The sequence below is a fragment of the Amphiprion ocellaris genome, chromosome 12, assembly GCF_022539595.1.
Source record: "Amphiprion ocellaris isolate individual 3 ecotype Okinawa chromosome 12, ASM2253959v1, whole genome shotgun sequence".
NCBI lineage: Eukaryota > Metazoa > Chordata > Actinopteri > Pomacentridae > Amphiprion > Amphiprion ocellaris.
Window position 1 is genome coordinate 13,841,702 of NC_072777.1, and position 27,295 is coordinate 13,868,996.

The 27,295-nt window shown below is 39.0% G+C and overlaps 1 protein-coding gene across 3 annotated transcripts in view; it reads right to left on the reverse strand.

The window, feature by feature from the left end:
• ncoa1 (nuclear receptor coactivator 1) overlaps positions 1–27,295 on the reverse strand; it is a 61,459-nt gene that overhangs the window by 32,694 nt on the left and 1,470 nt on the right. For all 3 annotated transcript variants that reach the window (XM_055015920.1, XM_035946090.2, XM_055015919.1), the window contains one exon: positions 11,857–12,079. The gene's annotated coding sequence lies outside the window, so the exon portion shown is untranslated. The remainder of the gene's footprint in view (positions 1–11,856; positions 12,080–27,295) is intronic.

Genomic DNA, 27,295 nt, shown 5'->3' on the forward strand with positions numbered 1-27,295 from the left:
AAAATCTGTTTATTTTGTGGCCAAATTGAAATTAATGTTTTTGACTGAGCAGTCTGTAATAAATACCAATAAACTAATCAATTTTCTAATCTGTGTTCTATTAATGGCAGGATCAGCAGTGTAAATGGGCTTGACAGTGAATCAGGACCAAACATAAAAACATATTTATGCAATTTCTGCATCAGCAACTAAACACATGCTGGGTTCCCATGGCAACGTGATGTCATACTGTGACTGCATGGCTTCATTCAGTGGTATTAGAAATGCAGTTTAAAAGGTTTACAGATAAAACATACCCCCTCAGCTGAGAAGTTGTATTGCTCATAAATAATCATCAGCAAACACTTCGGTTGAAGGAAGATGCTTTAAGGACGATTTATATCCAAAACTCTGTACATAACCTGCTTCCGACCAGGTAAGCTCCACAGCATCAGTTACCATGGTGATCTAGCCAGGTAACAAGAGAGCCACCTTCATGATACTGGAAACTCTGACTTTCGGTTCAACATACCTCCCTAACCCACTAATTTCACTTCGTAGTACAGCCCTCTGGTGTGTGACAGAACTTACTAGAAGGGTATGCTGCAGGAAAATGTTGCTATAAAGTTCAATAAAGCCACTTCTGTTGCTGTTAGAGCCTTGATGAGGACAATAGTTACTAAAAGTCTATGTGCTGTGTTCAGCAAAGAAATCAGGAGTCTCTTAATATATGTTACAACAAAATCCTACTGCATTCTTGACAGCAAAGTTTGTGAAACTCTGCTTCTACATGTTAGCAGCAGAAACACCGAATTAAATAAAGCAATCCCAGCATTACCAGCAGTGTACAACAGTCTTGTAATGCGTTTTTTAACAGTATATACTAAATAAGGTTCTTATTGCCAATCACACAGTTCAAGTGCTAACCGAGCAGCTCAGCAACAATTGAACAGGAGAAACACATCAGGAGAGAGAAAACTTGGAGGAATTCAGCTCCCAGAATGAAGCAGATGAACAGCAGTAGATATACAGTAGGTGCAGTACACTGTGTGCTCCTGAGCCAAAGCAGTCGTTAGCCTCTGGGCTAACCTTTCACACTTACACGACTGGCCAGTTGCTATCAGTTGCTCCACCAGTCACACTTTCTCTGCACAGACATTTACTTTGCTCCCTCTGTAACAACTAATTTCACACAAGCGCGAGTGAAATTTGTTTAGGAACCGATAAGCAAAATCAAAATTAAACTTTTGAGTCTGAGCCGCAACCATGCCCGAAGTGTTGCATTGATCAAAATGCTCAGAGTGGAAACAATCAGGATGTTTCCATTTACCCAATTAACTCTCCGGCTTATGTAAAACATGACATTTCTTCTGATTGCTCACTGCCTGGGTTTGCTCTTGGCAGGCACCAAAAAGTTGCAGAGAGAGGGCTATTCTGCTACTCACACAACTCAACTATCACAGACCAGGAAGAGTTTTTGCATCATCGTTTTCCAGGGGCTAAGGAGTTACCTGTGGTTGTGGGTGGTGGAGTGTGACCAATGTGCAAGCACAGACTCACGCAGTTTAAAAGTGGAGAGTGTAACCTAGGTTGTTTTCTGAAGCTACAATGTACACCTTGCGTGCAATTTATTGTGGACACCACTACTTATCAAGATCCCCTTAATGCCGTAACATGCATCCATAGACAATACAGGGCAGCTGCGCCTATAGAAGCTTCTAGTCTCTCCACTTTGATACTGCAGCACACGCAACCCAGACAGGTGTAAACCAAACATTTGCTTAAGAAAAGTAAAACAAGGTGTTCTAATGTAAGATGTACCCAGGTTGAAGCAAAGAAAATCTAGTTTCTATCTTGTTTTGAGCAGCACACAAACAATCTGACTGCATCTGTATAATTACTTGCTATGTGTCTTGATGTAAACCCTCAAATTCTGACATTCCACACTACAGTTTACACTCTGCATCTTTGCATCAGTCTGCACAGGACACATTGGAATAGTACTGATTTGAGAGACAAGGTTGTATACATTAACTGGATAATTTTTTAGCACACACAACATGAACTGCTAGCAAATCATAAGATAAGACATTCAAAATATCTGTTGAAAAATCAACTAGATTGGAACTGCATACTTCATCTTTAAGTAGTTAAGTTTCTCCTTGAGGAAAAAAAATTATAATATCAGCGTGGACCCTGATTTCTGCTTGTAATACCGGTAATCCCACATGAGTAACTACTGCTGTTGCCAGCATTAAACGAGCTGAACATGATGATGTGTCCTCAAATCAGGCAATAGTAAATTAAACTGAAGTTCTTTACTATTACTATTATTGTTATTATAGGCTCTGTTAATATGGAGCAACTGACTATGTTTTGATGATAAACATGCACTACTAGAGGGAAAGCCTGCACCTGCTTCACAGTATTTGTCAAATGGATTTTTAAAAATATCAGTACCCACTTATTACACAATTTACACCCAGTTAAGTGTGAACTTTCACACATGCATGAACAATCAGTCAGCAACCCACTTAAATACACAAACATAAATTGATGTATCCACTGGGCTGGAGTGAAATGCTGGTGAAACATTGACTGTCAAGTATGACTACTACTACTAATGTTGATAATAATATTACCACTGCTACTTTAAAATTCAGACATATTTTCAAAGCTACTGAACTGCTCAAGAGCCAACAATTAGTGGTAAAATATGAATTTACTGACTAATATGGGCTTAAAATGAAAAGGCTTATTCTATCATAAGGAATGCAAGTGTACAAGTGATCTAATAGAACCATTTTTCCCTGCTCTTCCTCATCCACACATCCATATAATGAACTTTCTACAGCATGATTCCCTTTAAATACTATTTTCTCTAATCTTGTATTAATCTGACCACAGCACACTTAACAAAGCATTCATGTATGGATGGTCATTAAAAGGTTCATTCACAACTCAGAACAGCATTTGACAGATGACAGTTTTCATGGTTTGCACTTAATTCAACGTTCAAACTGAGTTACATGTGACTGAAACCATCATAATTAGCTACAGCTGCAGTGTGAGCATAGCATGTCACACTTACACATACATCAGTCTTGCAGTCTTACAGAGAGAAAAGAGGGAAAAAATGTGCAGAAACAAAACAAATACGGCTCTAACCGACACACCTGTAGACCAGGTCAGCCCACTGCACCTTCTGACCTCACCTCACTCCCTCTGCCTGACGTATTGTGGAAGATCGAGCTTTCAGTCACCAGAGAGAAAGAAAAAGCAGCAGCAGTGACAACGCAACAGAGCCAGGCCTCTGAGAAATACAGTCCGCTGCCTCCACAGGCTCCCCATTACAGCCGCCTGCTGTCTCAGTATCTTTAGGTTTGTCTTTTCTTCCTCAAACCTTTCCCCTCCTTCGTTCTCTAATTCCGCAAGCTTGCTTCACACACATACACAGACACACATGGACACGCACTCAACAGCGGCAACGTATGGATCTCAGGGGGGAGTGAGGAAGAGACCACCAGGTAGAGAGCAGGGAGTGAAGGATGGGGATTACCAGGAAAGTCCCATTTTATTATTTAGGCTTCTTGAACACCCTATATCTTTTTTAATACCCTGGTATCAATGTGAATCAGTGATTAAAAGCATTGAGGCTTCTGAACGGTTCCCATAGTTTCAACTGTCAGAGTTTATAATTAGTTTTGGTGTATATTAACAATGTAAACACTGTTTGACAAAATGTCCAAAAAAAACTCTGGCACCTCCCAGTAATTTTATCAATTTTTATAACTACCTCAGGCTCAAATATGGTAGATATTCCAGGAATGCCATTAACAGTGGGGACCCTAAATGCAGAGTAATCACAGTATACCCACAGTATAAATAAATACATTTTTATCAAGGGATTAAATAGGTAGTACAAGTTGTACTTTTAATATACTGTCAGTAGATTATAATATTACTAAAGATAAATGTAACAGTTATTTTCTACATGAGATCACCACACTGCTTACACACCCCTCTCTGCTAGATGGAGTTGGTACAGCCCATGAGAAGCTGCTCAGTCACTGTTGCTAAGGCCCACCCTCTTGAATATAGGACATGACCAGAGAATGTATACAGTTTCAGTCAAACAGGGCAACGGTGCACCCAGTGACTCACTCATTCATTATTTTCTGTGGTATGGAACTGAGCACATTAACATATGGACATGTAATAGCATGTTTGTATCAATAGTAAATCATCTTTACTGTTACTGCCATCTCATCTAACTGGAAGGTTTAAGTGAGCAGCACCTTCTCTTAAGACACATCAAGCTAAAGAGATGTCTTTCTGTTGTGGGAAACTGTGAGGCTTCCATATGAGGGCTGGTTTTGGTTTAGTTTACTATTAGTTCAATCAATAAACAATTACTCTACACTATTATCATTCAATTCAAATGCTTCTCAACAATTCAAAAACTTAGTAACTGCCATAACTACAGAATACAGTAATGAAATTTGTTTGATTTTCAAGAGTGATGCAATCTTGCTTTCCAAAACAAAATATTACCTGGTCTGCATGCATAATTTCTCCAAACTAAATTAACCACACCGCACATGAAGAAGCCTCCCTGAATTTGTGTTTTAGTAATAAACACTGTTAGAAATGATTGAACTTTTTGAATATTGTTTTAGCACAGACGAGCACATAGATACATTTGTCACTCGAATATAAAGCATTTTACAATGCACTTATTGTAAATGGAATGTCACCTCCTCTGCATAATTCATCTCACACATTAGAAATATTTATCAGTCATATAAACAGTATTTAAACTACTGTCAATGACTGTTTTTGATCTACCTCATCACCAATATATCTACAGATATGCCAGAAATTATTCACAAATGCCGAATTATGATTTATGGTGATTTTTTATTTTACTAATAGATATGTTCCAGATGGGACAGCTATAAAGAAGTGACAAAAGCAGTAGGACATTGGTGTAGAGATACTGAAGATGAATTTGATTACTTCTGTTTTTTTTCCTACAAATACCTTGCCCAAAATTGATCCTGGTTTCCACAATTTTCTACAGCGTTCTGTCACACTATAAGAGCTCAGCTGACGCAGTAGTTCTCCACTTAATTGCTAGTCAATAGCAAGTCTAAAACCATGGAGTTATGCGAGCCCTCAGCGCCTGACGTGGACCTTGTTAACCCATGCAACAAATTAAAAGCTGGACAGCACCAGGCCTGGACATGATCCACACCTACTGGCTAAAAAAACTGCCAGTATAAATGAATCAACTGCTGACAGATGGGATGATAAGATGAATAGGCATATGGCCCAATAAATGAACAGCGGCCAGAAGGGAACTGGTAGCAATACCAGAGGAGCCAAGCACCAGCTACTGGTAGAGAGAGCAGCCACCCAAGACTGCAAGGCCCGACAGCCTAATCTGTACACGGCCTGGATTGACTACAAGAAAGCCTACGACTCAATGCCACAGACACGGATCATGGAATGCTTATCCTTGTACAACATCAACAAGACATTGAGTTTCATCAAGAACTCAGTGGGGCGTTGGAAAACGACACTGGAGGCCAACTCAAAGCCAACAGCACAAGTCACCATCAAATTCGGCATACATCACGGCGATGCACTATCACCACTGCTGCTTTCCATAGGCGTACAGCACCTCAGCCAGATCATCTCAGAGAGCGGCTATGGATACCGGTTTCAAAGCGGAGCGTCGCCGTAATCATCAGCCACATTAGCTACATGGTGACATTAAGCTGTATGACAAGACATCGACTCCCTGATCCACATCACCAGGATTTACAGCAACAACATCAGGATGCCATTCAGCCGAGACAAATGTAGCAGGATGGCATCAAAGATGGGAAAGATGATCAGAACTGAGGGGGTTGAACTAGCAGAAGGCAGCACTGCAGATGTTTAGGACAGCTACAAATACCTTGGGATACCACAGTCAAATGGGAAACAAGAGGAAGACGCAAGGAATTCTGCCACAGCCAAATACATACACTATATTGCCAAAAGTATTCACTCACCCATCCAAATAATCAGAATCAGGTGTTCCAATCACTTCCATGGCCACAGGTGTATAAAATCAAGCACCTAGGCATGCAAACTGCTTTTATAAGCGTTTGTGAAAGAACGGGTCACTCTCAGGAGCTCAGTGAATTCCAGCTTGGAACTGTGATAGGATGCCACCTGTGCAACAAATCCAGTCGTGACATTTCCTCGCTCCCAAATATTCCACAGTCAACTGTCAGTTGTATTATAAGAAAGTGGAAGTGTGTGGGAACAACAGCAACTCAGCCACGAAGTGGTAGGCCACATAAACTGACAGAGCGTGGTCAGCGGATGCTGAGGAGCATAGTGCGAAGAGGTCGCCAACTTTCTGCAGAGTCAATCGCTACAGACCTTCAAACTTCATGTGGCCTTCAGATTAGCTCAAGAACAGTGCTTCAGCAGAGAGCTTCATGGAATGGGTTTTCATGGCCGAGCAGCTGCATCCAAGCCATACATCACCAAGTGCAATGCAAAGCGTCGGATGCAGTGGTGTAAAGCACGCCACCACTGGACTCTAGAGCAGTGGAGACGCATTTTCTGGAGTGACGAATCGTGCTTCTCCATCTGGCAATCTGATGGACGTGTCTGGGTTTGGCAGTTGCCAGGCAAACGATACTTGTCGGACTGCATTGTGCCAAGTGTAAAGTTTGGTGGAGGGGGGATTATGGTGTGGGGTTGTTTTTCAGGAGCTGGGCTTGGCCCCTTAGTTCCAGTGAGAGGAACTCTGAATGCTTCAGCATACCAAGACATTTTGGACAATTCCATGCTCCCAACCTTGAGGGAACAGTCTTGAGCTTGCCCCTTCCTCTTCCAACATGACTGTGCACCAGTGCACAAAGCAAGGTCCATAAAGACATGGATGACAGAGTCTGGTGTGGATGAACTTGACTGGCCTGCACAGAGTCCTGACCTCAACCCGACAGAACACCTTTGGGATGAATTGGAGTGGAGACTGGGAGCCAGGCATTCTTGTCCAACATCAGTGTGTGACCTCACAAATGTGCTTCTGGAAGAATGGTGAAAAATTCCCATAAACACACTCCTAAACCTTGTGGACAGCCTTCCCAGAAGAGTTGAAGCTGTTATAGCTGCAAAGGGTGGACCGACGTCATATTTAACCCTATGGATTAGGAATGGGATGTCACTTACGTTCATATGCAAGTCAAGGAAGGTGAGCGAATACTTTTAGCAATATAGTGTACATCGAGCAATGCAGTCCTGACGAGTCAGTTCAATGGGAGGAACAAGGTCCAGGCCATCAACACATGCACCCTGCCAGTCATCCGATACCCTGCTGGTATAATCAACCAGCCAAAGGATAACATGGAAGCCACTGACATCAAGACAAGGAAGCTCCTTACACTCCATGGAGGGTTTCATCCAAAGTCCAGCACCCTGAGATTATAACACGAAGCGAACCGACTGCAGCCAAGGACTGGAGTGTCTGCACTGCCACCCAGGATGAAGCAGCTAAAATCCAGGAATTAATCCTGAAGATGCCCCCGAAGGACAAGCTGTTGAGTGAATACTTATCAAATCTAACCACTGGCTAGAAAGGGCTAGACTGAAGGACAGCACAGAAGCACTGATCATGGCTGCATAAGAACAGGCCCTCAGCACAAGAGCCATAGAGGTAGAGGTCTATCACACCAGGCAGGACGGTGCAGGCTGTGTAAAGATGCTCCTGAGATAGTCCAGTACATAGTAGTGGTTGCTGGCAGGAAAAGCATACGTGGAGCACCATAAAGTGGAGGAGTGGTTCCAGCTGATCCGAGGAACAAAATCTAAGGTCTCTGTCCAGAAGAGCACAGTCCCAGGAATAGTGAAGATACTGCACAGAAACCTCAAACTCCCAGGCCTCTGGTAGAGGACCCAATCTTGAAGTGAAAAATATCATCCCGTGAGGGGGGCAAGAAGGGGACAAAAGATTTTTTCGTTAAATGTATTATTAGGATCCATCATTTAGAGAGATAGATCGCAGCTGCTCACACAATGGGGAAAGTCTATAAAGCCACATCAAAGTGTTTTCAAGTGTCAGTGATCACAGTGCAAAGCATCATCAAAAAGAACAGAGTGTTCCACACAGTGAAAAATCTCAAAGGCCATGGCAGAAAGCCAAAAATGACCCCAGTGGCGACAAGATTGATAGTGCAAGAGGCGAGGAAGAATCCAAGGATCATCACGAAGACTATCGTGATGAATCTGAGTAGTTCTGGTACCAATGTCTCAAGAAGACACTCCAACAGAGACTGTACATGGCTGGTCTCCATAGACAATGATCAAAGAGGACGGCACACGGAACCTCCTGGGCAACGAAGAAAGCTTTTGATCATAAGTTCCCACATCTGATAAGAAAAAAATGAGTTGTTGGACACATGGATGTAGCTTTTGTGGGATGAAGGAAGGCATTTAACCCCAAGACCTCCATCCTTACGGTCAAACATAGTGTTGGGCATGTAATGCTTTGATGGTGTTTTTTAGTCAAGGTGACAGGCAACCTTGTCAACGTGAAGGAAAACTTCAGTCAGTCTGCAGAAAACGTGGGCAGCACTGGACCTTCCAACAAGAAGATCGGAAACATGTACCCAGAAAAGTCAAAAATGGTGAACAGGAAACAGTATCGACATGTTGAAGCAGCCCAACAAGAGTAAAGTCCTTAATTCCTTTGAGAATTGATTAAGGCAGCTTAAATGTAGGGCGATGACAGGGAAGGCTTCCAACCTCAAAGACCTGGAGATCATTGTCAAAAATCGCAGTGGAGAATTGAATTCTGTACACTGAAATTTTTGCCAAAATGTTGAAAAACAAACAAAAAACGCACATAAATAATAATTTTTTAAAAAAAAACACCATGCCCATCTCAAACACAGTGCACTTGTCGCTTGTTTATGTTATTTCTAGTTGGAGGAGACTGTAAATCAAAATTTGGAATGTGTATGAATTCACTGTTGCTTAACTGTATGCTACTATTGTGAATGAATGTAGCCAGAGTTGACTGATTTAAAAGCCTGCACATATTAACAATGCAACTTTGACAAAGATAAAAGCAAGGATGCAATCAAAGATAATCTGCCAATTATGTTCTTCAGTAATTGATTTGTCATTTAGGCTTTAAATGTGAAACACATTAAGAAAAAACACATTTTCCAGTGTCCGTCTTTGTCCAACAAATCACCCAATAATGCAATATTTACAATCACAGTGAACGCTAAAACAAATGTTATTGTTGAGGATTGTTGACTTTTTTGGTTTTAAAAATGATAACCACAAGATCAATCAATCAGTCAATTGACTGATCATTACTGGGGCTTAAAGCCTCTGAAGACTGGTTTTCATTTGTGACATTAATAGAAACAAAAAGCTGACAGGAAAATGTAAAAAAAATAAATACTATGGTAATCTATGAAAAAATGGTCTGAAGTAACATGAAGTAAATCAGCTTAAACATGCAAAAACGCTGGTGTGGTCTGTTAAGAGTCCCTGCTTCTCAAATGAATACACTGTTAAGTTCCAGTCCATTGTTTCCCACCATCTGTGTACACCCAGATCCAGGATGTTTACCAAGAGTAAGAAATAACCTTGGACTGCTCACAGCTCCACAGACACTACAACAGTTAGAGTCCTCAGTGTATAGAATACACAGAGTAAACCAGTCTGCAGTGGTGAGTTACAGTCAGTGGATTTCCACTCATAGTCAATTTTCTCATCTGTGTAATAATGAGATGCACAAGGTGCTTAAAAATCATTTAAAAAAAACTTAAAATTTACAGGTAAAATGTAAAAGCACATATTTTAGCCTACTGAAGTAGAATTGCCTCGTTTATCTTCTGAGCACACAAAAATATACCACCCATTCTGCATCCTTAAAATACTGTTAGAATATATCACTATATATAAATATGTTGGTAAATTGAAAAACAAATTAACATCAGCATATGAATCATTCTTTACACAGCTCTGCATATCTGCCTTTCATAGTGCCTGTGGGTGTCATTGCTCACCTAATTTTTTCACGCAGCACTTCCAATCTCAAACATGTTCACTGCCAGACAGATAATTCCTCATGAATATTCATCATTTATTGAACTCGGCTGGTCTCTGTGTAATTTGGTGAGCGTGTGTGTGTGTGTGTGTGTGTGTGTGTGTGTGTGTGTGTGTGTGTGTGTGTGTGTGTGTGTGTGTGTGTGTGTGTGTGTGTGTGTGTGTGTGTGTGTGTGTGTGTGTGTGTGTGTGTGTGTGTGTCCTCATTTCAACTCGTGAAACGCTATGGGAGGCCTACTCAGACATGCTGGGATGTTCAGAGCCATACAGCCGATCTGGGGCCTGAAGTGTCAGAGCACACAGCACAGGGGAATAATGGAAAATAGCCAATGAGAAAGAGGCATTATCTTTCTCGACTCTCCAAACAATTAATTTAGGCTTAACTAACTGGTTCTCCCTAAAATTAAATTGACAGGTCATTAAGTCTTTGTGGAGAAAGTGAAGAGCTGAGTCTTTCAAATTCAGCCAATTATACATGTTCTTTGCAAACCTTTCTCACATCCACTTATTTTCACTCAGGGCCTTATTTCCATAGTTTTTGTCTTGTGACACTTCCAAACTGCATCATCTTTTTCACTGCAGATCTTGACATAACCTCAACTTTCTCTATAAAACACAAAGACACAGAACAACATCTAGTTGCAAAATGCAAATCAAACAAAACTAACACTTAAATTATGCCTTCAAAATAAGCAGAGCCAAACACTGACATTTCAATTATGACCACACTTTTGACTCTTGTGGCATTGCACACACGTCTACTTTCTTCTGCTTTGTTTTAAATTCAGTTCAATTTATATTTTGCCCCTTCAACAAAACACCTTCTGGATAAGTAATAGATCTGCAAAAGAAAAAAAAAATATTGTAAAATCAGGTCTATAATGTAACAGAATGTGAAAGGAATGAAGATGTTTTGAAATGCCCCTAACCACTGTACACAGATTAGATGGAAACTCTGTAAAATAAAGCAATGCATAGCAGTGGGTGTTCTTTTTGTCAGTGTGGGGTTGGATAATAGTTCTGTTATTCAAGAAGTAAGCAATTAAGCCCTAAGTCAATGATAATCTGCCATGTACAAAGGAAAAATAAAACATTCCAGCATGTGAGACTTGTTCAATCTTCTCAAACTTTTATATTCATTGTCCTTCTCTTTTATCATTGTAAATATATTTGTGTGTGCCTGTTTTGCTCTTTTGGTCTTGCAAAACCAGCAACTGAACGATGATGTCTTCAGGTAAAACTAAGGCTTTAAACTGTTTTCCCCATTATTTATAGACTTCATGATCAATCCTGAAAAGAACTAGCACAGTAACAGCTCATGTGAACAAGATTACAAAACAAGCATGGAATCCAAGCAGGCACTAGGTGCATGTGTGCATCTTAAATTCCACATTTTCAACTCAACACAGTAAAGTAACCACCTCCTGTCTTGCTTTATTTCTCTGAATATTAATACTGATCTTTGTTCACCTCTATTCCTGCCATCCTACAAACATGGCCTCAAGCTTTAATGAGACACTTTGTCACCCACTAAATAAATAAACATGTATTTCAGTAAATAAACATGCGTTAAAAATATTCGATGAGTATTTCGTAAGAATTAGTGCTAAATAATATACCCAAGCTCTACAGGACAAACTACACAATCTGCTGTATGCTGCAACCCAGAGTTCATTTCTGGCTCACAATGAGACATATCGCAGCACTCAACAACGAGTACACAATGCTGACCAGCCATACTGTACTTGCTTGATCTAGGGCTCCAGCGGGTGAGTCATGTGGTGGCTGTGGTGGCCTTGTCCAGGGCTCTGAGCAAAGCTAAAGGGAAGGAGGGGAGACTGGGGGTGAGATCAGTGGTGGGCAAGCAGCTTAACGTTGAGATGATGGAGCGGTGGTAGGAGGGTTATGGCTCCACAGCCGCTCTGTCACATGGCACCATCCCAGGTGCAGGGAGAAGCCTTTTGGCCTCTGACTGGAAAAGAGCAGAGAAAAAAAGGGAAAGACACACAACAGAGTTAGAATACAACGCTACAAGTATGACCTTGTACAATTTGTGCTGTACTGCTGAGAGTTAATTTGTCATGGAGCTTATACACCATCATCACATGTGATCCACATACAAGAAAACATTGTCTGATTAAGTGAAAATGAGCTCTATAATGCTGCACATTAAGGACACTTTCAGTTGCCCCCTGTATAAGAAATAGTGAAAACTGTCCTTATTCATTGTTTACATTTAACTATTCACAAGAAATGCAAAAAAGGAATATCAAAAGATTATCTAAAGGAGAAAGTATGGAACCCTTACTTGCTCACTGTGAGGTGATTTTCCTCTTATCCATACCACTGTCTTTTATATTTACACTCTCATGGGACAGTGTGAAATTGCTAACCAATAAAATCTTTTTTGTTTTCAAGTTTAGGGTCAATTCACAATTCTAAAATCAAATTATTAGGACTTGGTGCACAAGGATGTTGAAGAATAAGATCTACACCACCGACAGAGCTTTCAACACAGAGAATATTCAAAAATATAGGTCATAGCTATGTATTTGCTTCAACACTCATGCTTAAGAAGACCATAGGCATCACTTTAATAATCACTTCTATCAAACACAGATTCATACGCCCCTGATGTTTGTGCTTGTTGATATGACATCTGGTTCGTAGCTGCCAACAGCTGACTATTTGGTTACCCAGCAGGCAGGGACAGACTGAAGACAGTAAAATCTGCACACCCTTCTGTAAACTTCTGTGGCTTCACATCTTGTAATCATAATACCTTCATCAAAAAATAAACTGAGAGCACAAATCACATGTGCAAAGTCTTTCTTTTTCAGTTAATTTCTTTCACAATTGCAACTACTGACGCAAATTTTAAACAACTTCCTTAACCGGTAGTTGGCCTCAATGACAACCAATAATCATCAACAATCATTGAAATGAGTGAAATACAGTGGACATGTTTTCATTTGCTGACAAAGCCATTTTCGCCCAGAGACTCTTAGTGTTCATTGAAACTGGATGGAGAATTATAAGGATATTATAAGAATGAAGGTGAACTGCTTTAGACAATTAACTCTGGTTAGAACCGTGACATTGTAGAGCTAAAACGAAACAGAGCTATGATAAGAAAATCACTACAGATTAAAGCATATCATAGAAATTAGATAAGTTTCCTAGGTGCTTGATGGCTGTAAGTACACATAAATTTCAAGTCAGCTTAAGCAATGACCAATAAGGCAGGCTGCAGGTGATAAGCTGAGGGCTGTTCAACAATTGGCTCAACAAAACTCTAAGCATCAAGCACAGCAAACAAGCTGCAGTCTTCCACAGTAAAAACCTGAGACATTATTAACGTCTTCACACACAGACTCAAAATTTTTAGTTTAGCGGTAGCATGAACTTCAGGTAGCTAACTAAACCAGAGCCGCCAGACATCTCCTTACAACTTGGTGCTGAATAGTTCATTTCAACAACTGCCATAGTTAACAGTCAGCAAACACACCCGTAACTTCACCTCATTAAACATTAAAATATACTCCATCTGGTGGCACAACCAGGTACTAGAGCAAGTCAGAAAGACAGTTAAACTGCATGTCCCTTAAATCCTGTATTATGAGTTAAGATATTTTTAATTGGTTAAATTAATGGCAATTCATTGTTTAACAATGAAGCATCAACATCCCTTGACGCAACCATTAAATTCACCGTGAGAATCACTACGAGTCTGTTCGCCTGTGAGTTGGAAAATGCATGAATTAAGAGCCCCAAAAAGTGCTCAGAAAGCAGCAACTAATCAAGTCACGCTTAGAAGACTGTCGTGATTTATATAGCTAATACAGCCAGTTATAGTCTATGCTACTTGATATTTTATTACACAAAAACAAATACACAAATTTAAATTCTGTACATTTATTTCATGTATCAATCAACACTACATCCACAAATACATTAGGCCTGTAAGAACGTTGAGTGGAGGCCAAGATTTTTATGTTCATGCAAAAAAAAGAAAAGACGAAACAACTAAAAACCAGCAGTAAGTAGCAGCCATTTTTATCAAGCAATATATTCTAGGAGGAGTATCCAGGAAAAAAACTCTTACCAACTGCATCATAACATTCACATGAAAGAGCAGAAGAGTGTCATAGTGCAAGAATATTGTTTTTTATTGTTTCTTCTGTTCATTTAATCAACAACGTGACAACAAACCCGTTTGAAAGAGTCTTAAGTTTTGATGTTATCTGTTTGTAAATGACTAACTGGATGTAAGTCACTGGGTGGTTCTGATCCTTCATAAACCACTCCCAGTTTCCATCTGCTCAGCAAACACATATTCGACCTGTGCTACAGCAGAGCAGTCCCACTCTCTGGAGAAAGGGCTTCTGGAAGAGATGAGCATTATGAGTGATATTCCTGATGGTGACTGTGCACATCAGAAGCGGTGCTGAGTAGTGCACGAATTTTAAGCATTAAAATCTGTCTCCTTGTTGTGTTTACAACAGAACACATGAAAAATGCTTTCAAAAGCATTTAATGGAAAGATCTGACAGGATATGATTGTTGCGAGAGCCAAGCACCCCAACAGATAAAGCATTCCTTCTATTCGGACCCCTTTCATAGCAGGCCTGCTGAAGCACCTCTGCTGTACAGTTGTTTTTAGTCGAAACTCTTCAGAAACCAGCAGGTCAAAATCTTCCTGAAAAGCGGTTTATATGAAGTCTCTCCTCTCTCAGTGTCTAGCTGATACTTCATTGGAGTTCTATCAGATTGCATTTTCCAAGTGTAAATTATATCTTGTCTCTGGTACAGTTGGCAAACTGGAAGATGAGTTAAAAGGTATTTAGACGAGTCAACAGAGAAAACAAGACCAAGAACAATGGAGTGAGTGAGTGGGGGAAACTTTGTTTTGTCATTACATCAGTGTAATTACTTATCAAATATTCAAATCTTTTTTTTATCTCTTTGAAACACTTGGACACATTCAGAGTCCAGGTACTGGAACTGTACCAGTGGACTGACATTACACTGGCCAAAATGGCAAAACTGCAAAGACATCCTTTCACAGTTGTCAAGCATGTTTGATAAAAAGGGTCTCACTCTAAATCATGACGTAAGCTTGGAAAAAAACTGCCGAGTCAGCTTTCTTGGATCAAGACTTTGACAAAACGTCGTCAACCTTATTATTCTAAATATACATCTGGGAACAACAGCAACCTGCTTAGAAGCATAGTGGACGTCTGCCCTGCAATTCCTTATCTTCAAGTGCTTCGCTTTGAAGATACAGACATAATAAACAGGACCTTCATGAAGACTGAAACATTTCTTTTTTCAAATATTAACCTACAAAAGTTACTAAGACAAAGGAGGTGAAGCATTTTGTAGAGAAATCAAACTGCAGGGGGAAACCTTTCTCTTGTGTGCTCACGAGTAACCAACACATCAAATTCTTTGTGTAAAGTTTTCAATCACAACTTTATCAAAGCCTATAAAGCTTCTTGCATTTTATGCTGTCCTTGATTTCTTCATATTGCAGAGAAAGAACTGTTTGCCCTTCACCAAGTTTAGTGAACCCATAGTCTCAACTTCATTCAACTAGCTAACACTGACTTGTTTTGGAACAGTGTGGCAATCTCTGCGCCTCATCTATCAATGCTTGTAAATAAGTACAAGGCCTACGTGCCAAATGGTGCAGATGTGGAAAGGTCAGCTATTTTATATACTTTATACAAACGTGGGTTATCAGCTACAAGAAGGTCAATGAAAGACCTTAAATTTAGAGATTTTTTTTTTAAATTATACGATAATGTCATTTGAGGGTCATTGAGGTTTATTATATATCAATGAAATGATGTCAACACTGATCACATATTGACTGTTGATTTCTGGGCTACTACTACTGCTGAATTTTTTTTTTTTTTTTACTATCAATTTATTTAAAAAGTGACCATGTACAATATTAAACATAAATGTTTCCATTTGATGCATTGCACCAGAGTTAGCTTTAAGCTAATTTCCATCTGCAGTCCCAGATCAAGAGGAAATCCTCCATTCGTCCCAAAAGTTACTGTAGACTACATTTTTTAAACTTGGACTCATTTTTCTCACTGCAAATGCTGTCAATAAGAGAGAGTTGTAGAGGCATTTGGAAACCATAACAGCGGACTCCTGTATCATAGAACCTTCACTTTCACCTGTTTCACATCTCTATGGGGGAACTGACTCAGGGGGAATGATGCATTCTATTTTATGATAACCTTGGAATCATAACATTTAACTGAAGAAGTATTGTCTGGTGCTCCACACTTAGTCACATATGGTAGCTTGCTTTGGCAACAATTTGTGTTAAGAGTTCAATGACAGAAAACTGCAAATATTTTGACAATCAGATAATCTTTTGCCAAACATCTGCTGGTTCCAGCTTCTCAAATGTGAGGATTTCTGATAGACAACAAAAGCAACTTTGGAGTTTTGCAAAGTTGAATAAGTCACCTCAGTATTAACAAAAACATTTCACAATATTTTCTGGCACTCTACAGACAAATCAATACATGGAGAAAACTCTAAAAAGGCAGTCACTAACAAAACTGTTCTTTTCTGCCCTTCAGAACTTAATACATTAGTAGTAAGATCATCTTGAAAGGTGCTACTGAGCATTTGTCATAAAAACTGAACAAATACTGAAAAAGAACTGTTCTTGATTGGATAACTAATCAATAGGAAAATTCAGCATTCTATATCCTGCACTCAACATAATTTGTTTCACAGGAACAGGTAAAGCTGTGTGGATTCATGCCCTAAGGAAGGGAAAGAAGTGAGAACTATTTCTAGTTATCTGGTTCAATGGTTCTGTTACCTGAAAACTGGTTGTTTGTCTTTTTTCTGCCACATTTCAGGTGGTATTTTCTAAACATGATAGTGCTTACTCATGCTATGCTTCACTAGTAGGCCAATAACAGCTGAATAAGGTTAAGAGTTTTGTGTGTCCCCTCATAATGACGGTCTCCTTTTTACAGCACATTTTGGATCCTGCCTTATCGTTTAATATTTGTTTGCATAAACATGACACTTGACTTCAGAAAGCCTGTGTACACACAAACACTCTGCACTGTCCCTCTCCAAAACAAACCAATAGTCATGTCTCCACTAGAGATGTAATTCATGGACATTCATTTTTCTAAGCCTTAGCTGGTACGGTTGCTGTGGTCCACCACATATAAAAGGAGTTTTATTAATTATTAGCAGTAGGCGGTAAGTACATTACTCAGTTCACTCTGCGTTGTAAAGAATTCCAGCTTAAAAGTGTACCATAGTTTAAATAAATTTTCATTGTATAAAGGAATCAAGTCTGTTAAGATCAGTTACTGATTGTAAGTGAAAACATGAACATGGAAACATTTACACACTAACAATTGTTAGACTTGTGCAAGTTTTGATTTCATTGATCTAGAAGGTTTAGGAAACTGTTATTGAAAAGTTACAATATTATGTTCAAATGATTAGCATTTTTATTACTAAACTGACAAAAACCAAGGATGGACTCAATGTTTCAGCAACATTATAAGCAAACATGGAAAACATTTCCAGTCACCTGTTTCCCATATATAAGAATATTCTTTGTCAAGTATGACAGTAAAATCAATATTTTTGGTTTGTCTGTTGGTTTGATAAACTAAGCAATTTGAAAACATAATTTTGTGTTCTGTAAAATTACGGTTGACATTTTCCCCATAATTTGATATTTATGAGTGAAACATTGGACGTTATTGAGACTATACAGACAGCAATCATCAAAACCACTTATTAGCATGCAGCTCTAAATTAATGTGTCTGACAGATGTCAAATACTTTTTGTATCAGCACTTGCACTGATATAAAGTAGTGTGATGGCACATTGGCAAATACATAAATGCAACATTTTCTTTAACTCACATTGACACTGAATCCTGTATGTCTAAATACAGTGTGACAGGCTAAGAGTAAAATAATACATTCACACTTCACCATGAAATGAGAGGGCACTTCATGAACAAAAGGAGAGTTCAGACAGACAAATCCGGTCGTTCGCATATACAAGTTCATCACTGGTGTTCTTCATGTTTTCATTTCTAAATAGTGACAAGCGCCTTAATCCAAATTGCAACAAAAACTTTGACACGGAGAAATGCAGAATTCGTTCATTTCCACAGCTGAAATACAGGCTACATTTAGAATAAATAAATAAAATAGGCATATGTAAGGAAAACCTATTTTTTATTTGTGTCAATGGTATACAACGCTGACATTTTTTATTTATTTTCTATGATCTTAAAATCAATCAAATTTCGGTCAACAACATGGTAGCATAAAATAGAGAAGTTACTCACGAACTGATAAACTGGTGTTTGAGAGTATATGCACCATTGTAGTACATGCCTTACAAGGCTGATGATTTGTGCTTTCTTGTCAGCAGTCAGTGACATGATGCCCTTTGTGTAGACACTACTCACTACATTCATCACTGGCATTGTCACAAAACCTGTTTCTCCCTTTACACATATTTACTCATCAAGTGCAGCCAAAAAGTTGTGGTACTGGCTGGCTAGCCTGAGAACCACACCTCAGTGACCTGTATTTCAGCTGAATAGGACAAAGGGGTTAAGGGAAGGTAGGTCAAAAGAAGTGAGAGAAACTGGATGGAGAATTAGAAGGACATTATAAGAATGAAGGTGAACTGCTTTAGACAATTAACTCTGGTTAGAACCGCGACTTTGTAGAGCTAAAACGAAACAGATCTATTATAGGAAAATCACTACAGATTAAAGCATATCATACAAGTTAGATAAGTTTCCTAGGTGCTTGACTGCTCTAAGTACACATAAATTTCAAGTCAGCTTAAGCAATGGCCAGTAAGGCTGGCTGCAGGTGATAACCTGAGGGCATTTAATGAGGTGTCTGGTGCTATGTATTGACTACATTACACTAGAATTATATAACTCTTGCAGGTAACCTTTAACACATATTGCACTTCTACAACAGGTAAGACCAAGATAAGCAGTGAACAGGACCAGCATGATCACTAAACGCATCAAACTATGCATTACACAGTAACTATAATGGCATACTGTGGTTAAATGTAATTCATTTTAAATGATTGGATGGTTTCAGACAGTGATACTGGAAGCACACTGTTTATAGAAGCACTCGGAGAAATTAAATTACATTCATATGAATGAAAAAAAATGCAAGGCTGATAAAGCTTCAGGAAAAATGACACATCTTTAGTATATATGGTAAGAGTTCACCATCTAATAGCTACATTGATAACAAGAAGAGATGCGTCAGGATCTGTTGGGTTTGGTACAGCACATGATCACACTGTGCCGTCATAATAAATCAAAATATCAGGTCAATGTAAAGAAAATAGGAATGCTGTAAATGTTAACTGATATGTATCTGAAGTATAGATGCAAGTCACAGATAATGCTATAATAATGTACTGCATATCCCACACAAATCTTGCTTAAAATGTGAAAAAATTTAAATATAACTCTGTCTCTAATGTTATATTCTGTGAGAAATATTAAGAAAGATTCCTTATCAAACTACAAATCCAAATAAAGAGAGTATGGGTGGGGAAAAGAAATCAAATCAAATAACTAATGACTGTTTCTGGAATCCCCTTTCTGTACCATAGTTAAACAATATGTTGGGTTTATAGCATCTTAACAGCCCATCAACATCAGATAACATCAGCCAATGAAGTGAAAATGTCCTCACATGCTAGTTTCTGCATGCACATGCTTTCTGACAGCTGTAGTCTAACATTCTCATTTTCCTGTAGTTGGTTGTGGATGTGATTCACTGTCCTTGGTTTTGACTTAATATCTCAATATAGGTTGGGCAGAACAAAAAAAAGAGAGAAGAAATAACAGAATGAGAACATTTAGACTTTTGATATGTCCCAGAAACTTGTTCATTTCAAAGCAAAGCACACCTGAGATTTTTTTTGTATATATTCTGTTGTTTGTAAGGATGTGATCTCGGCTTGGAGTACTGGGATGTTGTGTTTTTAATACCATGAGTAGGTGGGAAAGCTATTTGGACAGTTGTCTCCTGAAAAGACATGCAAACAACCAGGGTAATAGTCTAAAAACATCAGCGGCATGTAAAATGTCGCCAAGCCTCCAGTTAGCATCACAATATCTAAAGCACAAACAGTAGTTATTTGCGTCACACTTCACTATACACAAAACAAGACCACTTCCTTTGCTCTTAGTGCTTTGTTCCCCTCTGTCATTTCCCACAGTCTAGACATCACTGATGCAGTAGGTATAGTGCTTTGCAGTCATTTTGCTGTACAATAAGTCTAGCTGCTCCGGAAGAAAGCAAAGCCTTTACACACAGTTTTCACTAACACTAAGGTTTCTCAGGATGGTACAAGAAAGACAGTGTTTCAGTCTGCTTATGCTGCTCCTACTTTCTTCTTCACTCACTTCTATCTTCTTGACACATTCATCTTGCATCGTAAATGCCTCAGTCCTGAGCCAAAACTGTGCTTAAAGCAGGCTATAGTGTACACAAAAATGGTATGTTGTCAGAAAATATACATTACGTTTGTGACTAAAAAGATGCCCTCATTGGGCTTGGGCTTGTTTGTGAGCAGAGCACTTTGTCAGAATTTGTCAAAAGTTTTCCACAGTCGCCTGCTAATAGTTACATCATGTAGATGTGCTTTTGTGTGGGCTGTTTAACTATTGTGTATATCATTTCCACCGTGGGCACATGAACCAATTTTTATACAAATATGGCTTGAGTCTAAGTAACTTTAAAAGGACAGTTTGCTCGCCACATTTCATGTGGATAACAGTATGTAAAATCACACAATATTACTATGGATAAATTTATGCAGAAAAAAATTGTGTTGAAGGACATTTCATGTATTTAATATTTAATAAGTACTAGTAATTCATTTTACTAGTGGCCCAAATATACATGTATAGAATTAATGACAGCAAAAGTAATCACTGATTGTTGTCTTTGGATGCAAGGAGACATTTTTAATAAGAGGCTACTAATTTTTAGCTGGCACCGAAAACCAATGCCGGACTTAAATAGTATTCCTCTGTATGTGATATTAGTTGTAACACTGCCTTCCAGAAACAAACATTGAAACCCCGTGTGTTTTTCTGAGTTTGACGTAAAGGTCAATTCGGTCATCCATGCAGCAGAATGACACGTACCTATTGTAGTATGTAATAAACAGCGTTCACGTCTTCTCTCAAGGTCCACATCGGTCAGTGTACAGGTATCCAAAAACCATTAATTGGCCTTAAGCAAACAGGCATTTGCATCTGTATGCAATAGCTTCAAATAGCATGCCAAATTTAATTTAAAATTAAAAATAATGCTGCCCTATGGTCACTCTTCTGCTTCACAGACTCACTAACAAAAGCGACACCACCAAAAAAGATAATGTGATGTCAAGATAAAGCACTCTCAAATGCAGAAAAACTTCCAGGTTAAAGTTTGGAAGTGAGTCACTGGCCATGTATTTAAAACCCAGGCGCATAGACACTTTTATTCTCCACTTAAGGTGTTAACACCACCATATGTTCATTACACACTGTTCGCTTCACATCTAAGGTGAGAAACCCACAACTGTTAAACTTACTCTAAACCACCTGACAGCGTCCCCTGGGCACAGGCACACATTCAGTCACATCAGCAAGGACCTGAGGAAAAAGGTTTTCTGTATTGCACTTGAACGCCTTTTCTATTCAGAGTATAAACATTCTTGCAAACACATTTTTTAAATTAGAAAACCTATTCAAATCCACGCACAGAAGAACAAACTGATGTGCGACTCTTCTTACTGTAGACCGACCTTGTTAAAAAAAAAACTGGGTCACTGGGGCCTGACTGTTAACTCGCTCACAACACCACAACAACTATTCTCCTTCCTCTGTTTTCTCGCTTGCCCTATCAATTTCTTCCTGTACATGGTGTTTCTGTTTCTCTCATTCTTTGCCTTTACCTTTCTCCTTCCCTCCATTTCCTCCCAACCCTCACAAATTCTCACAGTCTGCTGCACAAGCCTTTTTTCCAGGCGAGAATGTAGGCCATCACTCTGACAGCAGGAAGGCAGCGAAGAGTCGAAGCAGCGCCACTCTTCTCTTCTTCTCCGCATTCTGCTTGGCCACAGCAGCTGAAGACAGTACACATGTATGCATGTGTGTGTGTTGCTGCCTCACGCTGACTCAGAATGCCAGAGTCGAGGGACAAACCACAGCATACAGCAGCCAGTGCTGCACAGGCTACACCAAGAGCACATCTGTTGCAGGTTTGCAGAAACGGGAGCTACTGCATGTCCCCACTGCGTAAAGTCAAAGATGATCATGAACACTCTGGAAAATATAAGTTTATTGATCTACGTGCTCTGATTTATGCTGACAATAATATGGCATGGAAGCACACACACTGCATGTTTGACCAGAAAAAAGAAATGTAGATATCACACCCTGATTGAAGAAAAACTGCATCAAGAAAGATAATTTCCCTCAAATAGCTGAAGTAAACAAACACAAAACCACAAGTTAAGGGTTGATAAAAACGTAAGCTATCTGCAGATAACTTTTTTTGGCCTCAGCTGCCAAAAACTACAATAATTGCTCACTTAAGTCTGGTGACCTCAAGTAGTAACAACCAAAAGACGTTGTAGACATCAATGCAAGACATGGGTTTGTTTTTCTCTCTCTGTAATTTATAAATGCATTTTACTAGCCTTTTGTATGAAATGTACTATACAAATAACCTTGTCTCGGGTGTAAAAGCAGTGCTTCCTATAATGTGTATTTCAGTTGTCACTAGCCCCTTTGAAAAGATGTGACATTATAACCTTATGAGGGATGCTAATGATTAACTGTTAATCGATGAATTGACATAAATAATTTAATCAATTAAAATATGTTAACCAATAAGGCAGAAAACAAAAACATGCAGCTTAACTGTCAGATAATGTATTGTAGATTAACTGTAGTTCCTGCCTGTGCCACCAGGTGAAGCTTCTTACTGGGTTACAGGTTTGCTTGCAGCTCACCAGTAAGGTTCATAAAAACTAAGTGCACCTCCCTGCTGTCTAACTGCTAACTGTGGCAGCTGTGTTGATGAACTCAGCAGCATTAATTTGTGAAAAAGGTGTTTGGTAGCTGTCTGCGATTAGCTAACTACCTAAGGCTTCTGCTAATTTTTTCAACAGCTAACACAGGCTGGAGTGTCTGACAGCAGGAAGCAGTTATAGCTGCTAACACTGCTAATGTTCAGGTGCAGCATGACTCTAGCTTCATGTTTTCAACAACCTTCAAATGAAGTGATTTAGTGGACTGGCAACACTATGTTCTGGATATAAATACATTTTGGAGGTAGCAGTAAATACTGACAGATTTCCTGGGCTGGACCATAATTGTGGACATCAGTTGCAGCTGAGCAGCTGTTTCCAGCAGCTAGACTGACGTTAACTACGATGAACAAGTCACTCTATTATGTACATCAGCTATGAGTATTATTGTTATCTAAAAGCGTGATGAACCGATTATTAACGTTACAGGTTACTCACTGAGGAAGACTGCAGCTCATTACTTGTGCTAATCATTGAGGAGCACTTTAAAAAAATGATTTGATTTTTGCTATTTAATTCAAACTCAAGGACACTGATGTCTACATTAAGAATTCTCTAAATTCTTCATGTAGCCAAATTGATTTTGGTTTTAATAGTACATGGAAAAGCGTCCACAATATTTCATCATTTCAACGATTCTTAAATGACTGATTTTTAGTTAATAGAAACTGTGTAAATATGGTTATTCCTTTGTTTGATGTGTTAATGCATGCTGGTATTTGTTAATGAGCACTAAACACAAATTAATGATGTTAAGGTTAAATTAAAATTATGACTTGAAGATGTGAGTAGGCAAAAAAAATTCTAAAAAAATAAACAGGGAATTAGTAAAATTATTACAATTCCTCCAGAGAGAGACATAAATGTCTCTACCAAAATTCATGGGAATCCCTGTCAGTTTCAAACATTTCAACGAAAAGTAAAATGTCAACCTCATGGTGGTCCTAGAGGGAAAGTCAAGGGACCCTCAAAGTCACTGACAATCATTCACTTGGCATCATAGTCATCTGTGCCAAATTTGGTGTCAATCCATTAAATAAGAGTTTAAGATATGATTCACAGAATAAATGACAACTTTGACCCAAACGTGGCACTGAGGGAAAAGCTGGACAATCATCAGACTCATCAGGATTCATCCTCTGAGCACCAAAGACATCTGTGCCAAAGCTCATGATCCACCATCAAACATTGTGGACCAACCAAATTGGCACACAAACCAAACTGCCACTGCTGCATAATAAAAGTTGATTATGAATGCTGATTTCAAGAGAGCTCCTGACTTCTTCTACACTTGTTGCTGTGATATTTGAAGCTGTCTTTTTAGGATTGTGACAATTTAAACATGACATGTTAACTACAAATAACACCACAGGGCTTGAGAGTAAGGGTAAAGCTGGTGTTGCATCATCAGCTGTTGGATTGTACAAGTCACAAACCAATGGGGATGGATATTTTAATTTTTAAAAAATGTCAGCAGCACTTTCAGTTTATCTTCACGTTGAACTAGTGGACAAATCAAGTAAAGACGAGGCAAAGGAATCCAAGCATTGGATCATCCATCTAAAGAGGTTGACAATATTCACAGAAGAAGCAAAATAGTACATCATTTAGAAAATAACAAAATTATCAAAATGCTGAAAAATTGCAGAAAGGTGAAAGGGAAATCTGAAGCACAAATATCTGATTCAGAAATATTGACTCAAGATGTTTTACAACAACAGTATAACAATATCATTAAATTAAAAACCTAAAAAAAAAAACACTTTCATGTGAAATATGTGCAGGCTCACTTCAATTCAATTTTAGTTATACAGTGTCAAATCATAACACAAGTCATCTCAGGGCACTTTACATGTTAAGGTCAAGTCCTTATATAACAACACTAAAAGGCAAACAGGGACAACTGTATACGCTGCATAGGTTGCCAGCCAGTGGCAGGTCCACAGACAGCTTTCGTCAGTGAGCATTATTTGCTTTGTGACCCTAAGTGAAAGCACAGAGTGACATTTTCACAGGTTGGTTGCAGGTATCCTGGGGGCTTTAAAACAAACAGCATGAACACCTACTACAGCTCCTGTAGAAGAAAACTGTGACAGTGGTAGGCACGCTGCAGCACTGCTGAGTGCTAAAATGGCTGCTCATTCTCCATACAGACGCAGAGCTTAGCTACAAGGAGGAGGGCTCCCACACCAACAATTTGTCTCAAAAGTGGCTCATCTTTAGGTAGGAATCACAGCTTGTACCTTGAGGTAATAAGGAAAATGCAACTTGCATGGCTTGCAACAGAAATACCACTGAACTAATAGGATTAGTCTCCTATATTACAATATTCTAAGATCATCCAGTACAAACAATTTCCTGCCTCTTCTGCCTACACATCTCCATCAGTCTGCACCAAGCCTCACTTTTAATTGGAGAGGTAAATGTAACTACAGTGCTTTCTTTGGCATATCGCCACACAGTGACATGATCTAGTTATGGGTTTTCATCTCTTCTTCAGATCTGAGTCACGGAGAAAATCTATCCATCAATTATATATTTGTTTTCACATATTTTTGATGTCATATACACCACGAGACATGGCATGTGACAAAAATAATGACACTGTCCTTTCTTCTTTAGGTTTCTTATTATAATGAAACATTTTTGCTTATTCTTTCATTTGCTTACTACAACATTTTGTTTGTTGTTTACAATCAGGCTGCACTCAGGCGCTCACGCTGCGACCACACGGATAGTTGAGTCACAAACTTTGAACTGAATAACTGAGGCCTACACTAAATTCTATATCCTGACTCTTATCTGTGCTACATCTTCGCCTGGTGAGGCCCTGCTATAATGCTTTCACCCAGAACAAGACAAAGTCTGCAACACCAAAACTACACAGACTACACAGATTACCTGCTGTCACTGAGTTAACTCAAGCAAAAACAAAAAAGTTAACCTTTCCATGTATAAAAATATGGAATTTAAGAAACTAAAATTGAACTAAAACTGAAATCCAACTACTTGATATAATGAAGGGCATTTCGTATGTTTCTAACATGTAAACAACTACACAAAGCACACTGTCACATTAACATGCCGACTGCTACTGATGAAATTCTAGATTTTTGCAAATGTTTTGCGTTTACCTAGACTTTTTATGATTTGAAAAAGAACGATCCATCTGAAAATTTTTCTTGCTAAACTAATTTGGGGCACTTTCTTTGCGTTTATTTGTATCTTGTGTTTGAATGCAGTGGATTGAATACTTAAACACATTTAAATCTACTATTCTCCATTCAGGGCTGCACAGTGGCATAGTGGTTAGCACTTTCGCCTTGCAGCGAGAAGGTCCCCGGAATGAATGTGAATGTGAGAGTGCTTGTTTGTCTCTGTATGTAGCCCTGCGACAGACTGGCGACCTGTCTAGGGTGTCCCCTGCCTTCGCCCAAGTCAGCTGGGATAGACTCCAGCCTCCAGCCTCCAGCCTCCAGCCTCCAGCCTCCAGCCTCCAGCCCCCCCCCCCCCCCCCCCCCCCCCGCGCGCGACCCTAGTGAGGATTAAGCGGTGTATAGATGATGGATGGATGGATATTCTCCATTCATGCCTAAACAAAAGTATGCTTGAGAAAGCAAAGCCCAAGTCAACTTTCTAAATAGAATTTTATTCATATTTGAAAGACAGAACCCTTTAAATAACTACATTTCACGCAACTACTTTAACACAATTCTCTGTAGCATAAAAAAGTAGAATTCTAAAGTAATACTAACTCTTAAATGAATTTCATAACTAACCTATTGTCAGTAGATCATCTGTTTGGTGTCATAATTTAAGTTTTTAGACTTGATGATTATTGTTCAAATTTTTCCATGCAAGGAAATCTAAATATAAAAATACTTGAAATTCAAATTCTATTTTATTCAGGATTAATGTGTTTATTAAAGTGTAGTTTGTAAAATAATTAGACTTCTGTGTCAGTTGCTGCTACATTGTCATCAATATTAGAGCAAATCAGAGTTTAGCCTGCAGATGTTTGTTGATGCCGAT